We start from the raw sequence: 19,596 nt of genomic DNA, 5'->3' as shown, positions 1-19,596 counted from the left end.
TTTCATTGGACCAAAGGCCCTCAGCGCGTGAGCGCGTCTGTGACGTGACGTGCGAGGGAGTATCCCTCATTGCACGTGATGACAGTACACACGTGGATTCCAACCAATCGCGTGTGAAAGTTCACGGGACCCCGGAACACACGTACCCAGGCCAATGGCTTGTGGAAGTACCCGCGCACCCCGAAACACACGTACCCAGGCCAATGGCGTGTGGAACTACCCGCGCACCCCGAAACACATGTACCCAGGCCAATCGCGTGTGGAACTACCCGCGCACCCCGAAACACACGTACCCAGGCCAATGGCGTGTGGAACTACCCGCGCACCTCGAAACACACGTACCCAGGCCAGGCCCCTCCGATCACACGCGATGACACCCGAATACGGGAAACCAACGAGTCCGCCCACACGGAGGCGTCCCGCGCCCGCGCACAGCATAAAAGTGCGCGCAAACAACAAACGCGTATATACAGCGACGATGAATGCCCCATTTGTTGCTGCACTGATTGTGGGACACCGCAGGAGGAGGAGAATAGCCAGGGCACGCATTTTTGCACCACGGACAAGCCTTTTTGGGATGCCTGACGACCAGGTCTACGGCAGGTATAGGTTTCCACCCCATATCATCCTAGACCTGGTCAGGGAGTGGGAAGATGACCTCACATCCCCCACCCTTTGCTCCCAAGCATTGAGCCCCTTGGAGAAGCTGCTCAATGTCTTGCATTTTTTGGCCACTGGGTCGTTTCAGCGGACCACTGCCATAGTGGGGGGGGTCTCACAGGCCACGCAGTCACGCTGCCTACACCAGGTACTGGCAATCATGAGAGCGCGCCCCTCAGTCCGCAGGCACATATACATGCCCAGAACACCCGCAGAAAGGCAGGCCGTTGTCCTGGATTTTTCCAGGGTGGCACACTTCCCCAAAGTGCTCGGTGCCATAGATTGCACCCATGTGGCCCTACGTCCACCTAGGGCCACTGAGCACATCTACCGAAACCGCAAGCACTGGCATTCCATCAATGTACAGGTGGTATGCGATGCAAAGGGAATCATCACCTCTGTCTATGCAAACTACCCTGGCTCCACCCATGACAGTTTCATATACAGAATGTCCGCCCTGAGCCGGGCCCTGGAAGCTGGGCAGCATGGCGACACATGGCTCCTAGGTGAGTACAAATGCCCTTGCACATGCATGCAAGTCACACACAGACAAATATACCAACCCTAATAATCTCAACAATTATCACCTCCCCAGGGGACAGTGCCTACCCTCTGAGCAACCACATGATGACGCCAATCCGGAACCCCACCACACCACCCCAGGTAAGATACAACGCTGCCCATATTGCAACCAGGGCCATAGTGGAGCGCACATTCGGAGTGCTCAAGTCACGTTTCCGCTCCCTTGACCGCTCTGGTGGGCAACTACTCTATGCACCACCAGTTGTGTGCAGGATTATTGTGGCAGCATGTGTCCTGCACAATGTTGCAACACGGCAGGGTGTCCCGGTGGACATGGTGGTGCCCCCACATCCCCAACCACAGGCACAGGCGCTGCCCATGGGAGGGGACAGGGCACGTGGCGAGGTAGCCCGGACCCAGCTTGTGGCCACATTTTTCACCTAAACTCCCACCCCTGCGGAGTGCACACAGGGCTGGCACATACCAGGTGACAATCGATGATGACAAAGTGACAGTCAACTGTCACAACCCTACCACCCTGAGATAGTTGCCATGGAAGTGCCACATCGTCTGCATCCCTAGCTACTTAAACACAAGCTATCCTGTGCAACCAAAATGCACACATATGACATGTGACATGACATGAGCCATACACAAGTATTCAAAGGCACAATGAGGCAGTGGGGGGGGAACAAGGGAACACAGAGAACGGTACTACTAGGCCAGGTGTCATTGAGATTGTGCAAGTGCAGGGGTAGGGGGAAGGGAAAAGTGCAAGGGGAAGGGTGGGGGGGAGTCCAGTACAGGGGAAGTAGGCCAAAAAAATAATACATAGGTCGCCTGGTGGCAACTGCAAAGGTAAGTGCAGACAAGTGCTGTGAAGGGAGGGCTGTAGGGATAGAGAGACAGTCCCGCAGTGCAGGGGTTGCCAGGGTGGCAGTGCAAGTGGACAGTGGCTGGCCCAGGGACCGAGGTTGGGGAGAGTGTCCCAGTTGCAGCTCCTGTGCAGTTCCAGTGAAGAATTCTGCAAGGGAGAGGCAGAGAGTAAGCAGAAGCAAAGAGGAAGGTCTTGAGGTGCTTCCAGAACTGGAGATGGTTCCCCTCAAGTTCAAGTCAGGCAGGAAGTCTGTTCGAGGGGGAGGGCCCTGCTGCGGAGAGAAACCTACCCCCAGCTAGTTGCTCTGAGAAGCGGATGACCTGGACATGCAAGGTGTGCATCACACACACCTGCAAAACAGGCCATGGCCATCACTGTCATGTCAGTCAAACCCTCCCAAACATCAACATGACATGGCAAGCAATACCCATACACCGACCCAGTAACGATAAGGTACACATTGCCATGTCCTAAATGTACAGTGGCATCGGACAATGATGCCTGACCCGGAATCCGATGAAATGACAGACCAACAAAAAGTCCCACCCAAAATACGTCGATTCCAAATGCATTACAACAGTCGTAGACGTAACATCACAATGAATGCCTGTCAATATGCACATTATGCATTGCAAAATCAACACTGCAGCTCATGTGTGCAGTGTCCTACTCCTGCATCACACTGCTCAGCGCACAGCACAGTGAACAGCCATTGCGTGTGATGCACACCCTGAGCATCACATCTAAGTGACAGACTACATCAAACATCAAATTAGGCATGTACTGGAACCATAACCGGTCACAGAACATGTGCTGCCGGGACACAGTGGGCACCAGAAGGCAAACAGTGTACACGTGGATATGCAAGGGGGGGGAGTACATGGAGTGCATCCGAGTGCAAGTGTGTGGTTCTGCAAGGACATGCACTCCACATATGCATGTGCACTCAAGTAACCATCAGTGTTCCCTACACATCACATGTGAACATCCACCATGTGCACACCCCAGCATGTCAAACCACTACTATCCCCTCGCACCTGAAAGGAAAACACAACACATGAACAGGCATTGATCAGCAGAACACAACATGTACATAGGACAACAACATTACAATGTCAGAGTTCCCATCACACTGCAGGGCAACGCAACTATCAAAAACAACCCCCCCCCCTCGCAAATGACCATGCCCACTGAACAACTGCACCTGGGTCATGGAGCCTCCAACCCTCATTCCCACCTGGCCACAGGATCACCTTTACCCTTCGTGTCCATCTCCCACCATGTGTGTAAAGAGATGCCTGAACCCTCAGAATCCACACTCATTTCCTAAATCACATAATCCAAGGCATGAAAAGGAACCCAAACACCCTCCAGTAGATGACTTGACGTAGCAGTACGTCTCAAAGGCCAAGTACTACCACAATGATGCAACAACCAAGGTAGCACAGCAAAACAATGTCACGACAGGATGTGAGACATGTGTGGTACATGACATAGGATGATGCACCATGAATGGATGTGTACTGTCACGGGTCCCCTGTACAGGCGCCGGAGTCTCATGAAACAACCACCCACACCATGTCCCGGGGGCCTGCAAGGTCAAACTCACACAGGCCCCTGAGATCCTGGTGGGGAATGAGGTTCAGGGATATGCAGTCGGGACAGGTGTAGACACACTGGATGACTGGAATGCGTGGCAGGTGAGGGGAGTAGGAATGAAACATGAAACCAGGGAATGCACGAAAATGTACAACCTGCATGAACACATGCACAATCCAAACAAACTTGGACATCATTGTCATGGCCTTCTGAAGTCCAGGCTCAGGAGTGGTACGAACCAACCACCCCCTCTAGGGTTTTGGCGCCTGCAAGTTCGGGGCTTACACAGGCATCCGCAACCCCAGTGGGGAAAGAGGGTCAGGGAACATTGCTTGGATAGGCATGGGAAGCAGGAACACCGGGTAGAGGGTACAGGTTTCAAAATTGCATAGGATCACGGGTGATTAGGGTAAAAAACATACCAAATAGCCTATGCAGGGCAGTTTGTAAGAAAATACAACAAGACACTTAGCTCTGGTTTTGAGTGCTGGCCTCCTGCCTGCGCACTCTCAGGTCCGGTTACAGGAGCACTGCAATGCTGCAAAGAGAGACACAGTCAGCAACCTGTACGTGCCAATTACACAAAAACACAACACAAAACATGCCCCATAACAACATACAACTCTACAAACAGACAATCTGTGCTCCATGCTTCGTACCCATATATAACATCACCCCTGTGACGGGTCATTCACAGTCAATGCAGTAAGTCAGCCGCTGGTGGGTGCGTGGCAAATGGAACACCAATGTGTCACAATTCACACAACATGCAATGTTCCCTGGGTAAGCAGACAGACCCATATGGCAAGCCATGACTACAGAGCAAGTTGCGTACCACCATGACCAAAACAAAGTTGCCAGTGCATTTATCATGAAGTACGTGGAATAGACATGCACTGCACCCGAGTATGTCCCTTGCTGTATGTCCCTGTGAGCTGCCCCTTTCCATGTCTTGGAAGGCTACATGGTTGATACAAGTGCCTCAATGAACCTTGGTGTACCGCAGGGTATGTGCCACTGCCCCCGCATGTGTCCCAGACAACCCTACTATCAACAGCCATCAGTCCACAAACACATCTGAGCTGCATTGTGTGCTTCAACACCAATATTTGTCTAAGCTCACCCTCAGTGCTGTGACTAAGCCCGCACGTGCAACTCGCCTGGTGCAAGCTTTGCTGTCTCGTGGCCCCCCTGTGATGCTCACCTTGCCTGGAGTTCCTTGGAACATGTCAGCAGTTCTAGGATGTGGGTCTGCAATCACTGTGGCTCTGCTTGTGCACACATGTGCATGTGGGCACCAACAAACGGGTCAGGAATTACGTCGTCCAATGGGCCATGTCTGCTGGCAAAGGTGCTCTGGTGCCTCATCCCCCTGCAGAAAGTGCATGAAACACATGATTAATGCATCAAAGTGATCTGTGTGTGTCTCATCAGGCATCTCATTACTTGACCATGTCAGAGAGTCACATCACAAATCACACCATCAGTCCGTCTTTCACCTCCAAAGTGTGGAACACTATCTACAGCATGATTTGCAACAAGCACGTGTACAGGAAAGATATGAAACATAATACACAATGCATAGCAATCAATGTCCACATTAATCATGACACGCCCCATCTAGCAAAAGCTGAACAGTGGACAATTACACCTAAATCATCCCCACTAGGGGTGTCAACACAAGTCAAAAAGCACCAGACATGCCACAGATATGACAGTCCAAAGCCCTTGTGTAAAATTCTGTTACACCGAACCATCCTTGCGAGCCCATGGATAAGGGAGGCAGGAGTGGCATATGTGAGTCAAGGAACCCAAGCAGCAAACACATACACAAGACAACCATGAAGGGCCCAGCTGGAACAGACAGTGGATGCCTTCAAAAACCACAAGGCACCGCACTGTCACATGTAAGCACAATAGACTACAAATTTTAAACTAACTCAACTATTAACTAATTACACTAACTATGGAAAACCTACATTACCTATTTAAACTAACTATCAAACAGAAACTTAACTAACTAAACTAAAAGAAAAATCAAAAATGGCCACATACGACCCGGGGGGGAGGGGAGGCACCCAGGAGGGGGGAGGTACAGGGTGCTGCTCAACATCCACATGCGATGATGCTGAGCCAAAAAAAAATACCTCCATGGGCTCAACGCCTTAACAGCACGACCTATGTGGGAGATAGATGGTCGTCCGAGTCTGGCTCATCCTGGTAAGGAGGACGTGGCACAGTAGCCTGGCCACGCCTAGCCGCAGCTTGCCCCTCGTCGGCAGCAAGTCTGCCGGACAGGTGAGACTGGTTCTGTGTGGCGATGTTACATAGGTCTGCATGCAGGACCTCACGTGATACACGTGCTTCCTCTTGCAAGGTAGCACGTGTAACACGGAGTTCCTCCTGCAAGGCCTGGCTGGACAACCGCTGCACCTCCCGGCAAGCCTGTAGCTCAGCCGAGATGGTGCGCTCAAGCTGTGCAAACCTCTCCTCTGCCCGCTGCCTCTGGGACATCATAAGGACACCCAGAGTGGATCTGATTGAGGCATACTCCTCCCTCAGGGCATCCATGTGCGCCTCTGCGTGAGCAGCAATTGCTTGACGCAGAGACGACATTTCAGCCTGGCGTGCCCTGTCTGAGGCCGCCATGCCCAGCCTGAGTGAGCGGGCCGTGGACCGTGCCGCCTGCTGCTGGAGAAGCACCTGCCTAGCAGGGGGGAGCACAGATCGGGCCACACGCTCCATGCTGTCAGCGATGTTCTCCATTGCTGCCCCCTACCGTTCTGAATTGGCAGTCATGTCTTGCTCCCACTCAGTATACAGCGGTTGCGCGCAGCGACCGCGTTGCCGGGCTTGACCCCTGCGGGACCCAAGGACTGGGGGTCCTCGCTGTGTTGGCACCGCCTGCGGCTGCACGACTACATGCCCCCGTCGACGTGATGTCCCAGGCACATCAGTGACTGGTGTGGAGGGTGACCCTGCGTCCCGATCCACCACGGGCGGAGGAACCAAGACTGTCTGATCCCTCAGTGCAGGGGTCGCAGACAGAGGAGTGTCCACATCAGAATCACTCACCCCTGACACATGGACTTGATGCTCATCCAACTCAACATGGACGTCAGAGTCGTCATCAAGGCTGGACTCATAGGCAGCCAGAGACAGGATGGACTGCAGCACTTGGGGGTTTTCGTGGCCTACCACCCCACGACCCCCACTAGTGCCGGGTTGATGTGGTCTTACCAACCCTGTGTCTGGCATGACAACACCATCCTCTGCATCCATTGCGTCATCACCTGAAAAATAGAGAGGAAAAGGTCAGTACACATGTCAGAAGCACACAACACACACACACACACACCGACAGCAAAGGCATCCGGCAGACATGTGACACACAACATATGACCTTGCATGCATGCTGGGTCTACTTAGAATAGCTTCTGTGATCAGACCTGTCGAAAGGTGGCAGTTTGCATGGAAGTGGGTCTATGCAGTGCAGAAAATGTGTACGCCACTCACTACCTACATGTACAAGCACTCCATGGTGTGTGCCAGGAAATGTGAAGGCAGTGCAATGTCAAAATCAGACATCACGTGCATTGTGTATTCAATGTGTACCATGTCTAGAAGGCAAGCACCCCTCCACCCCAGTACCAAAGCAGGGATGCCTAGCATGGTATCAAAAGGCTGACCATACACCTGTGTATTGACAAGCAGTGTTGACTGGCATCAACAGCTTAATGTGATTGAAATTACAACACTGCAAATGATGCTGGGACAGTGGGCAGGACACATGATGGAAGATCCGGAGGCCGGCCACGTGTGAAGAAGACACAACAAGAGTTGGACAGAGTCATTGGCCATTGAACAGGCTGAGGCCTGTGAGCCACACAGATTGTCAGAGCCTAAACATGTGTGCAACGCAGGACTGAGCCACAGTTGACATGGGGAGGCCGATAATATGGCAGGCAATGTATGTAACCAAGGACTCATATTACAGTGATCATCCAGTCAAGGACACATAGGGGCATGCGTGCAATGCACATGGAGCATGAATGGGCACTCATGTCCCTGCGGGACATCTGACCCATGCACAGTACAAGTGGGATGCCCTGCATCGAGTACTAAGGCTGTACCACACGGCATATGTCTGGCACTTTCTAAGCTGGAAGTTAGCATCTACACAGGACAAATGAACATGAAACTACACATTGGCAAGAATGTAGCAGACCAGTGCATAGGTGGAACTGGGGTGCAGAGTGGCGGAGGAGGGGCAAGGGAGCATGGCCACATGGAGTCCCGCATGCAGGCAGAGGAGACATGCATGACGGTGGGATTGCATTACTTACACATCAGAACCATGTACACGTCACATGTAGCAGCAATCATGCACAACACATCCCACAAGTGAAACACACACGTCCTCAACAACTACGCATCAACACTCACTGGACTGGGCATCAAAGTCCAGCATCTCTCCCACACCTTCGACCAATTCTGGTGGTATGAACTCCGCAACGAGAGCCTCATGCGGAGTGAGTTCTTCCTCCTCTGGTGCAGGCCCACCGCCAGTCACCAGAGTCAAGTTGTAATTTGAGGCACGCTTGGCCTTAGTGCTGCGCTTGATGTCATTCCAGCGCTTTTTGCACTCCTGCGCCGTGCGCACCTCATGGCCGAATGAACTGACATGTTCCGCCACATGCTTCCAGTGGGTGTCACGTTGGGCAGCCGTAGTCTGACTATTGGCACCCACTAGCATGTCACGGCTGTGTCCCCGCACGTAGTCCACGAGGAAGTCCACTTCCTGCTTACAGAAAGGCTTCTTCCTCGACGTGCAGGAGGTCGTGGCTGTGTGTGGGGTCCCAGCCTGTGCTGCAGATGCAACCTTCCTCCTCTTGGACTGTGGCGCAGACCCTGGCTGGCTAATGCCGCCCTGACCAGTATGGCCAGTGGGTTGGGTGGATTGAGCCGAGGGAGTGGCAGGTGGAGGGATGACCAAAGGCCTGACTTGTGTCAGTGGCAGCTGGGTGCCCACTAATGGACCCTGCGCAGCAACATCAGCTGTGGCAGGGTCATTGACCGCAACGGTCCTGGTTGGCAGACTCACAACCGGGGTGCTGTTGGGTGCATCTGCCCCTGCACTTGCCAACACCCGGCTGTTCGGGGCAGCAGATGACATGACTGCCCCAGGGACACGTGTCTTGGTCTGAGCAGCCCGGCCTGCCCCAATGGTTTCCCCCCTGGCCTGTTGGAGATCTACCAAGGGCTCTTCAAGTGCCAACGCAGCCTGCGCTGGCAGACCCTGAGCCTGGGTGGCGGTGTCCACAGCTGCACCTGCAGCTACCGCTACCCTTGGGCCCGTGGCAGTCGATGAAACGGACTGCCGGGTCATACGGGTGCCAGTGCCAGATGCAGGAGCTGCATCCCCCTGAACCACAGGGGGTGGTGGCATGGCTGCACCAACACATGGCACAACATTGTGCTCAAGTGGCGCACCCCTGCCTCTTCCCCCTCTGTGGCTGCCCTGGACACCCTGGAGTCCCCCTACTCCCTGGTCACCACGGCCACGTCCCCGAACACGCCCGCCACGAGGAGGACGCCCAGCTGAGGCGCCCCTCACCTTTGGTAGCCTCCCTACCATGGCACAGATGTATTTGTGCTGGCACAGATGGAGTGGTGCCAATGGGAGGTGTACAGCACAATTGACCTGGGCAATTGGGGTGAAGGGGGTGGGAAGCAAGATGTTAACAGCCCCCCTGCACCTGCAAGGCTGTATGTGACCCCGGTGATGTGTTGACGGGTCACGCAACGCTCAGGCACCCCAAAACTGCAGTAAAACCGTGCACGCAACCCTGCAGCCTACGTGCGTGGATTAAACCTCCCGCAGTACGCGGTGGCACCCAGTAACACGTATAACGCGTACGCGTGGGACACGCAGGCTACGATGACATCGAAAATGGGTGCGATACACAGGGGCACCCGCAGTGGGAAAAGGAGCGTTTGCGACTCACCGTCTGACTAGCGCGATGCAGAAAAACACGCGTAGCCAATACCCCCGCCAAAAGAAGAGATACGTCCTTGAGAGCTGTGAAGTAGATGGCGCGCGAAACAACTGGAAGCAGCAACACACGTCGGTCTCCACGAAAGGCACGTACAGCGAACTGCTGGGCCCGCTCACCTTTAACCCGTGCTGAGGGAAACGCACGCGCGCGTCACGTCACATGCGGACGTGCACTTTTTCACGTTTGATTACGCGCATTACACGCGGACGTGCAGTTTTTCACGCGCGCACGCTTATGCATGGGCCCTTTCCTCCTATTACACGCGGACGTGCAGTTTTTCACGCGCGCTTACGCGCATTACACGCAGCGTGCAGATTTTTCACGTGCCTAATCACTCCGTATGAAGCTGGCCACGCGAAAACACACGGAAGACCACGCTCCTGCCCAGAAGGCCAATTCACTGGCCCCCAGTGCCCCAAGCAGCCTCCCACATGCCATCTGCTGCTGCCTGCCTGCCTGCCTGCCTGCCTGCCTGCTGCCACCGTGCCCTGCCATTTGGTGCCTGCACATCAGCCATCTGCAGGGGTCCAGTTGCTGTGTCCACCCCTGCTGGTACAGAAGAGTCCCGACTCAAATGACATCGCTCCACAGCCCAGCCCCAGGACCCAGTTGGTCACCCACTCCTGCCCCTGGGGTTGCCATGTCGAGCACATCCACATCTGACACCAGTGGCAACCCCCGGCCAGAGGGGCAGAGGGGCACCAGCTTCACTGCCACCGAAGTTGGTGTCCTGGTGGAGCATGTCCTGGGGCAGTATGATGCCTTCTTCGGATCGTCCCGCGCCAACAGGGAAGGACGGGAGAGGACGCGGAGGGGGTGGCAACCCGCACCATCCAGAAGGTCAAGAAGCGCTGGGAGGACTTGAGGTCCAGGACCCTCATGAAGGCCCGGCGCCTTGTGGAGGGGGGCCGGGGCCGCATGAGTTCCATCCAGTTGAGGGTCCTGGAACGCGCACACCCAGCGCTCCACAGCCAGGTCCTTGAGAGGGAGACCCGTCTGGAGTTGAGCGGTAAGTGGCCAAGCATTGCTGTGTGAGACAGGGCATGTTGCAGTGTGCTGGTTGTCTGATACTTGCCTGCATGTGTGACATAGGCCATGTACGCATGTATGTGTGCAGGGACATCATGGTAATGCATGTGCGACCTGTAATGTGTGTACCGCATGGTTGTTGCATGTGTTTGAATGTGACATGGGGAGCCCTGTGCAGATTGCACACATGACAGCATGGAAGTCTCTGTTCCTGGACATGGGTGGGGGCCTGGTGGAGGGTGCCCCTGGTGGCTGGGGGTGGGGGTGCTGGGAGACATGGGTGGGGGCCTGGTGGAGGCTGCCCCTGGTGGCTGGGGGGGTGGGGGTGCTGGGAGACATGAGTCGGACATGGGTGGGGGCCTGGTGGAGGGTGCCCCTGGTGGCTGGGGGGTGGGGGTGCTGGGAGACATGGGTGGGGGCCTGGTGGAGGCTGCCCCTGCACTGCTGGGGGGTGGGGGTGCTGGGAGACATGGGTGGGGGCCTGGTGGAGGCTGCCCCTGGTGGCTGGTGGGTGGGGGTGCTGGGAGACATGGGTGGGGGCCTGGTGGAGGCTGCCCCTGGTGGCTGGGGGGTGGGGGTGCTGGGAGACATGGGTGGGGGCCTGGTGGAGGCTGCCCCTGGTGGCTGGTGGGTGGGGGTGCTGGGAGACATCGGTGGGGGCCTGGTGGAGGGTGCCATTGGTGGCTGGGGGGTGGGGGTGCTGGGAGACATGGGTGGGGGCCTGGTGGAGGGTGCCCCTGGTGGCTGGGGGGTGGGGGTGCTGGGAGACATGGGTGGGGGCCTGGTGGAGGCTGCCCCTGGTGGCTGGGGGGGTGGGGGTGCTGGGAGACATGAGTCGGACATGGGTGGGGGCCTGGTGGAGGCTGCCCCTGGTGGCTGGGGGGTGGGGGTGCTGGGAGACATGGGTGGGGGCCTGGTGGAGGCTGCCCCTGGTGGCTGGTGGGTGGGGGTGCTGGGAGACATGGGTGGGGGCCTGGTGGAGGGTGCCCCTGGTGGCTGGGGGGTGGGGGTGCTGGGAGACATGGGTGGGGGCCTGGTGGAGGCAGCCCCTGGTGGCTGGGGGGGTGGGGGTGCTGGGAGACATGAGTCGGACATGGGTGGGGGCCTGGTGGAGGCTGCCCCTGGTGGCTGGGGGGGTGGGAGTGCTGGGAGACATGAGTCGGACATGGGTGGGGGCCTGGTGGAGGGTGCCCCTGGTGGCTGGGGGGGTGGGGGTGCTGGGAGACATGGGTGGGGGCCTGGTGGAGGCTGCCCCTGGTGGCTGGGGGGGTGGGGGTGCTGGGAGACATGAGTCGGACATGGGTGGGGGCCTGGTGGAGGCTGCCCCTGGTGGCTGGGGGGTGGGGGTGCTGGGAGACATGGGTGGGGGCCTGGTGGAGGGTGCCCCTGGTGGCTGGGGGGTGGGGGTGCTGGGAGACATGGGTGGGGGCCTGGTGGAGGCTGCCCCTGGTGGCTGGGGGGTGGGGGTGCTGGGAGACATGGGTGGGGGCCTGGTGGAGACTGCCCCTGCACTGCTGGGGGGTGGGGTGGTGGGAGACATGGGTGGGGGCCTGGTGGAGGCTGCCCCTGGTGGCTGGGGGGTGGGGGTGGTGGGAGACATGGGTGGGGGCCTGGTGGAGGCTGCCCCTGGTGGCTGGGGGGGGTGGGGGTGCTGGGAGACATGAGTCGGACATGGGTGGGGGCCTGGTGGAGGGTGCCCCTGGTGGCTGGGGGGGTGGGGGTGCTGGGAGACATGGGTGGGGGCCTGGTGGAGGCTGCCCCTGGTGGCTGGGGGGGTGGGGGTGCTGGGAGACATGAGTCGGACATGGGTGGGGGCCTGGTGGAGGGTGCCCCTGGTGGCTGGGGGGTGGGGGTGGTGGGAGACATGGGTGGGGGCCTGGTGGAGGGTGCCCCTGGTGGCTGGGGGGTGGGGGTGGTGGGAGACATGGGTGGGGGCCTGGTGGAGGCTGCCCCTGGTGGCTGGGGGGTGGGGGTGCTGGGAGACATGGGTGGGGGCCTGGTGGAGGCTGCCCCTGGTGGCTGGTGGGTGGGGGTGCTGGGAGACATGGGTGGGGGCCTGGTGGAGGGTGCCCCTGGTGGCTGGGGGGTGGGGGTGCTGGGAGACATGGGTGGGGGCCTGGTGGAGGGTGCCCCTGGTGGCTGGGGGGTGGGGGTGCTGGGAGACATGGGTGGGGGCCTGGTGGAGGCTGCCCCTGGTGGCTGGGGGGGTGGGGGTGCTGGGAGACATGAGTCGGACATGGGTGGGGGCCTGGTGGAGGCTGCCCCTGGTGGCTGGGGGGTGGGGGTGCTGGGAGACATGGGTGGGGGCCTGGTGGAGGCTGCCCCTGGTGGCTGGGGGTGGGGGTGGTGGGAGACATGGGTGGGGGCCTGGTGGAGGCTGCCCCTGGTGGCTGGGGGGTGGGGGTGCTGGGAGACATGGGTGGGGGCCTGGTGGAGGCTGCCCCTGGTGGCTGGTGGGTGGGGGTGCTGGGAGACATGGGTGGGGGCCTGGTGGAGGGTGCCCCTGGTGGCTGGGGGGTGGGGGTGCTGGGAGACATGGGTGGGGGCCTGGTGGAGGCTGCCCCTGGTGGCTGGTGGGTGGGGGTGCTGGGAGACATGGGTGGGGGCCTGGTGGAGGGTGCCCCTGGTGGCTGGGGGGTGGGGGTGCTGGGAGACATGGGTGGGGGCCTGGTGGAGGGTGCCCCTGGTGGCTGGGGGGTGGGGGTGCTGGGAGACATGGGTGGGGGCCTGGTGGAGGCTGCCCCTGGTGGCTGGGGGGGTGGGGGTGCTGGGAGACATGAGTCGGACATGGGTGGGGGCCTGGTGGAGGCTGCCCCTGGTGGCTGGGGGGTGGGGGTGCTGGGAGACATGGGTGGGGGCCTGGTGGAGGCTGCCCCTGGTGGCTGGTGGGTGGGGGTGCTGGGAGACATGGGTGGGGGCCTGGTGGAGGGTGCCCCTGGTGGCTGGGGGGTGGGGGCGCTGGGAGACATGGGTGGGGGCCTGCTGGCAGGTGCCCCACAGTGCTGGGGGGTGGGGGTGCAAGGGGACATGTGGCTTGGCTGGGGGGCATGGCCATGGTGGATGGGCTGCCTGTGGGACATGACATGGGGTGCAGGGTAGTCCCCTGTGGTGTGGGATGCCTGCAGAGGCCGTGGAGGGGGTAGAGGGGAGACCTGGGAGGACCCACACTGCCAATTCACGTCTTGAACTTCCCGCACACCCACCACCCGCGCACCCCTGAAATCCACGTACCCAGGCCAATCGCGTGTAGACTTTCTCGCGCACCCCTGAAATCCACGTACCCAGGCCAATCGCGTGTAGACTTTCTCGCGCACCCCTGAAATCCACGTACCCAGGCCAATCGTGTGTAGACTTTCTCGCGCACCCCTGAAATCCACGTACCCAGGCCAATCGCGTGTAGTCTTTCTTGCGCACCCCTGAAATACACGTACCCAGCCCAGCCGCGTATGGAAACACCCGCACACCCCTGGAATACACGCTCCCAGCTCTGCGTTTGCTGCTGCCCTTTGCGCTGGGTTGGGGATTTTGATGGCTTTTCCCTGCGCGAGAGGCGTTCTTGGAGGCGTAACTGGCGCTGCTGCAGGGTCGCTGCGCAACTGTGCGCCACGGCTGGTTTTGGTGGCTGGAATCCATGAATACGCTGTGCGCGGAAATGGATTTTAGCGCACGCGGCTGGCGCAGGGATTCGCACGCGCACACTGTGCGCCAGCCGCGTGCGCCACTTGTGCGCTGAATTCTATGAATCGGCCCCTATGTATTTTGATATTCATTTTGGATTCAGGTTTAGTACATTGAAACATTCCTCCACGAGTACTTAATGCACAATTATGCTAAAGGTTACCACTTACACGTTTATATGCGAACAGTGCTCTATTTTCTGTCATGTTTTTAATGTACATAATATATATTTTGCCTGCAGTGCATAGTATCATATTAGTTCTGCCAATTGGAGTTCATGCTTTAAAATTCATAATGCTAATTTCATAATGCATTTTTATTTTTGCAATGTTGGTATGGAGTTCCTATTGCTTTAATCACATGCACATTTGAGGACATGTATTTCCTTTAAGTGGCCTGTGTTATTTACATGTAATGTGTTTTGCCATGTTATTTATTTAACAAGTATCACTTTCCTTACATGGTAATTGATTTATATTGCAATATTGCCTTTTCAATACTTCATTATTGTGCATTATTACATTAAAGTGCAATGGACGGCAGGATAGCTCTGTGGCAAAGCGCGGGTATTTTAAGCAAGACTATGCTGAGTAAACACAGGTTTGAATCCCAGACCCACGCATGAAGAAGAAAAAAAAAGGAAAAAAAAAACGAGTGTGTTGTAAATAACCTTCCCTTCCACAATGAAACTAGAGCCTGGATACTTACGGGTTGTGTGTGCTCCAAAAAAATAAATAAAAAAACGTGCTTGATAAGGTGCTTCATAGTTAGCAGTATAGTATCAATGGCTTTTTGCGGATATTCCGGGTTTTATACCCTTGGCTCTGTTTCTATTTGGCCATGTAGTATGTAGACTTTGTTGTCGCATCCCCATTTGCGGCCATGCCTAAAGTGCATAGAGCAGGCTTTATATTGCATCTTCCTCTCTGCAGTACTATACAAGTGCCTAGTGCTTTCACCTAATTTGCATCTACTTGAGATGTTTGTACCATATTGCCTCTTATCTTACCAGTTGCCACTTAAAGTGTGTAGTGGTTGTTTAATATTGCACTTTGTCTTCTACAGCACTTGAATAAAGTGCATACTGTTCTTCTCGCAATAAAGTGCCATGTACTTGTAAGGTGCTTGATGGTGTAAGGTGGTGGTAAGGTGTCAATAAGGTGCTTATAGGGGTGTTATTTAAGCCCCCTATCTGTGTAGCCTTACAAAGTGCAGGTTTCTTTTTCATTTCCACGTAAGGTGCAATGTTTTATCAAAAAAGTGCAATGTGCTTTTATATATATTGTTCATGTATATTTCATAGATCTGTGAAATTGAAGAAGCATTCACACTGTTTTTTGAGTCTTGTGTAGAATTGGATAACACAGAAAAAAGGTTTTCTCGAAACAAGATGTTTTAAGCAGGGGACAATCATGGAACTTGACCAAAGTAACGATGAGATTGCAGTAATGGCTTGTGTTGTACAACCAAAACATTCAAATAATGAAATGTAAACAATTCTACAGTTGTTGAGGGACAAAGATATTGTTCTTATGGTTCCAAACACATTCCTCTGTGAATGGAGAATTAATTATTGATTGGATGGATGGGTGAATGGCTGGAGGGATGGCAGACACACACATTTGTATGCAGGGTATTGAAACCAAGACCGATCCTCTCCTTACTGAAGAAACACAGACTCATCCCAGATGACCTGGCCAAATAACACCCAATCAAGCATCTACACTTCATCAGACAAAATGATTGACAAGACTGTCACCATCAAGATGCACAAAAGGATCACACAGCAAAATCTCCTAGGGGAATACCAATCCTATGTCCTCCCAGGTTGCAGCACAGAGACATCCACCATCCAGGTATTCAGGACCAACGGGACCCCTGCCTATTCACTCTTCTCAGCCTCTCTGCTGACTTTGATACGTCTGACCATGAAGCCCTCCTCAACATCCTTGACACATGCATAAACATCAATGGAACAGTTCTGCACTGGGTCACCTAATACTCTCCAATAGAGACCAACTCATCCAAATGGCCCCACCAGATCCCAGCATCATATAGTAACCTGCAGAGTTCCACGAGGCTCCATCCTGTCCCCTGTCATCTTCAACCTCTGCATGGAACCTCTCGGGAAGCTACTTGCCAATATTGACATCAAGATACACCAATGTGCAGATAACATACAGTTTCACCTGAAGATCAATTGCAACCATGGCAAACAATGAAAGCATAGCCCTCTTTAAAGCCATCAATCACTGCATCAACACGCTGCACTCCATTGAGAAATCCGCCATCATCAACTCTTTCTTCATCAATGAGATCAGCATGATCCGCCAACACATTGACATCAACACTATAAGTGATAGCACACTACACATCCCATCTCGCAAAACCACAACTACTTGGACAATTTTTAAGACACTCACTACAGACGGTTTTTCTAACATCCCTCAAGGTCACATTCCATGCAGACCATATGCTCGCTGCCTCCGTACTCAAGACACTTCTGGCTGAAGTATGCCTCCCTTACCTGACAATCATCAACAGCTCCCTAACTCTAGGCACCTCCCGCTCGACCCTCAAGTTTCTCAAGACACCAACACAAAACTCTAACAATCTCAACAACTACCAACCCATCAACCATCTTCCCTTCCTAAATAATATCTTTGAGAAAGCTGAAGCAACGTAACTCTGTCAAAACATATCAAAACCAACAACCTCATTGAGTCCTACAAATCTGGCTCCTGACCTAGATGCAGCACAGAAACGGCTATCATCAATGTGATCGACCATACCCTTAAAATCATTGATGAAGGCCATCCTAGCCTATTGGTTCTCCTTGACCCCTTAGCAGCATTTTACACAGTAGACCACCAAACACTCAACGACAATCTACATTGCTGCATGGGGATCAGCAAGATCGTCCTCAGGTGGTTCAATTCGGAACTTGCTTATCGACACCAGTTGGTTCTCATGGATTCCTCTGGACCACCAGCTCTGCCTATCTCTTGTGGTCTCCTGCAAGGATCCATCCTCTCCCCAGTTAGCTTCAAGCTTTACATGGAACCACTTGGAACCTTCCTCGCCCCACAGTACCTCCACATCCAGCAATACGCAGATGACACACAGCTCTACCTCAAGATATCCTCCATTGAAGACATCCACAGGATCAAGGCCTGCCTCTCATCAATCCAGTTGTTGCTGTCCAGTGATTACCTGAAGCTCAATCCCTCCAAGACTAAAGTCCTACTTCTGATCAACAACACTGAACACCCAGACTCTAGACATGGCTCTCTGCTATGTGCTTGGAGGGCTTCACACTCCAGCTGGCCCCCTGCACAAAGCCCCTTTGGTTTGACATCGACAGGCACCTCTCCTTCAAACAGCACATTGCAAGGAAGACATAAAACGTCATGGTACCAACTTTCTCTCCTGCAGAAAATCAAGCCCTTGAGCTCAGAAAACAACTGCGGATCTGCTGTCCAAGCCTTGGTCGTCTCCCACCCATGGTGGCAATGCCCTCTTGGAAGGGCTTCCGGCGACTACCCTGGCATCCCTGAGATGTGTCCTGCATGCTGCAGCACGGTTCATCAGAGGACTCTACAAATAGGACCACATCACCCCTTTCCTCATGGAACTGCAGTGGGTCCCGCTGGAAGCCTGTATCATCTTCAAATCTTGCTGCATCATCTACAAGGCTGTCACCCTGAAGTCCCCTAGCTTCCTCACTGAAAAATTCAGCAACTTCGGAGGCCTACGATCCAACAGAAGTAAGGATATGTATAGGCCTGAACACCACCCGTGCAGGTAGGAAACAAAACAGAAGACATGCATTCTCTGTCTACACCCCAAGACTCTGGAATCTCCTCCCCATTAATTTCCCACTCGCCCTGTCACTTCTACAGAAAGGAGCGAATGACCCTCTTCAACGAATGGCTCCTCCCTAACACCGAGGTCTATACACCATACACTCCCCACCATATCTAAGTCTGGGTGATCTGATCACCACTGGTTCCTCCACTGTTTCCTCCACTGGATACCCCATTCAAGCACTCATCATGTTAAAAACTGCCTGCATCACCTATAAAGCAGACCCAACCAAAACACCACTCTGCTTGGTTGAGAAACTCATCTCCAGAGGAAAGTACATCATCAGAAGCTATACCATTGCCTGACTGGAAACAAAGAACTACAAGAGGGGAAAAAAACAGGAAACAGGCCTTTTTGGGCTATGCACCCTGGCTCCAGAGCCAAGTGCCAACATAAATTAGCCGTACCCCCTATCCATCACTTCAGGAAGAACTTGAAGAGCCTCAGTGGGGGAAATTGAAAAACTATGGTGTGGGATCCCACAACACAAGGGGTGGGTCGGGGAGGTGTTAGGGGCGGTGCCCGAGGGGGCATGGTCTAGAGGGGGCGGGGCTTGTAGTGGACATCCAGCAATGCTGGAATACGGTAAAAAAAAAATAATTAAAACGCCAGTGACGACAGCATTGCCTTTTCCGCGGGATCCGGCCAAAGTCAGCTGCCCAAGACCATGAACCGTGCTGGGATAGTTAAAAAAAAAAGAGAAGCGCAGCATTGCCTTTTCCGCCAGCTTTGGCACTGGTGTGTAATGCTCGCTACCTGTACAACTGGCAGTTACATGCAGCGAGCATTGTGCATTACACACCAGTGCCAAAGCCGGCGGTAAAAGGCAATGCTGCGCATCTCTTTTTTTTTTTTTAACTATCCCAGCACGGTTCATGGTCTTGGGCAGTTGACTTTGGCCGGATCCCGAGATCCGGCTCCATATCTGGTGCCGGATCTCGGATCCGCCGAGAGCCGGCCCAATGACCAGCACTGAAGAGCCTACTCTTCAAAGAACAACTCTTCGATCACTGAGCATACACTTAACACTATTTCCCCCCCTCTGAAAACCCCACACCGTGCCCCTAGCTTGTAACCCAATGGGTGTGTTACATGGGCACACCGCTTTGCCCTTTATAAATCCCACACATACATATATGAAGAGGAACAAGGTTATGGGCAGATGGATGGCCAGACAGCTGGACGGACGGACGGAAAGTCACATTGAATAGACAGTTGGATGGATCGATTGGTACTGTGCATCTTTGCATGTATCGCTGGTACATGGCCAGACGGACAGACGCATGGATGTGCTAATGAGCAAGG

At 54.9% G+C, this 19,596-nt stretch overlaps 1 protein-coding gene across 1 annotated transcript in view; it reads right to left on the bottom strand.

Annotated features, from left to right (window-relative positions):
* SLCO2B1 (solute carrier organic anion transporter family member 2B1) overlaps positions 1–19,596 on the bottom strand; it is a 770,532-nt gene that overhangs the window by 750,061 nt on the left and 875 nt on the right. The gene's annotated exons all lie outside the window — the stretch shown is intronic.

Source organism: Ambystoma mexicanum, chromosome 7q, assembly GCF_040938575.1.
Source record: "Ambystoma mexicanum isolate Mex_15411 chromosome 7q, UKY_AmexF1_1, whole genome shotgun sequence".
Classification (NCBI taxonomy): Eukaryota; Metazoa; Chordata; class Amphibia; order Caudata; family Ambystomatidae; genus Ambystoma; species Ambystoma mexicanum.
Note: the sequence above shows the minus strand (reverse complement) of the source record. Positions and strands in the feature narration are given on the sequence as shown.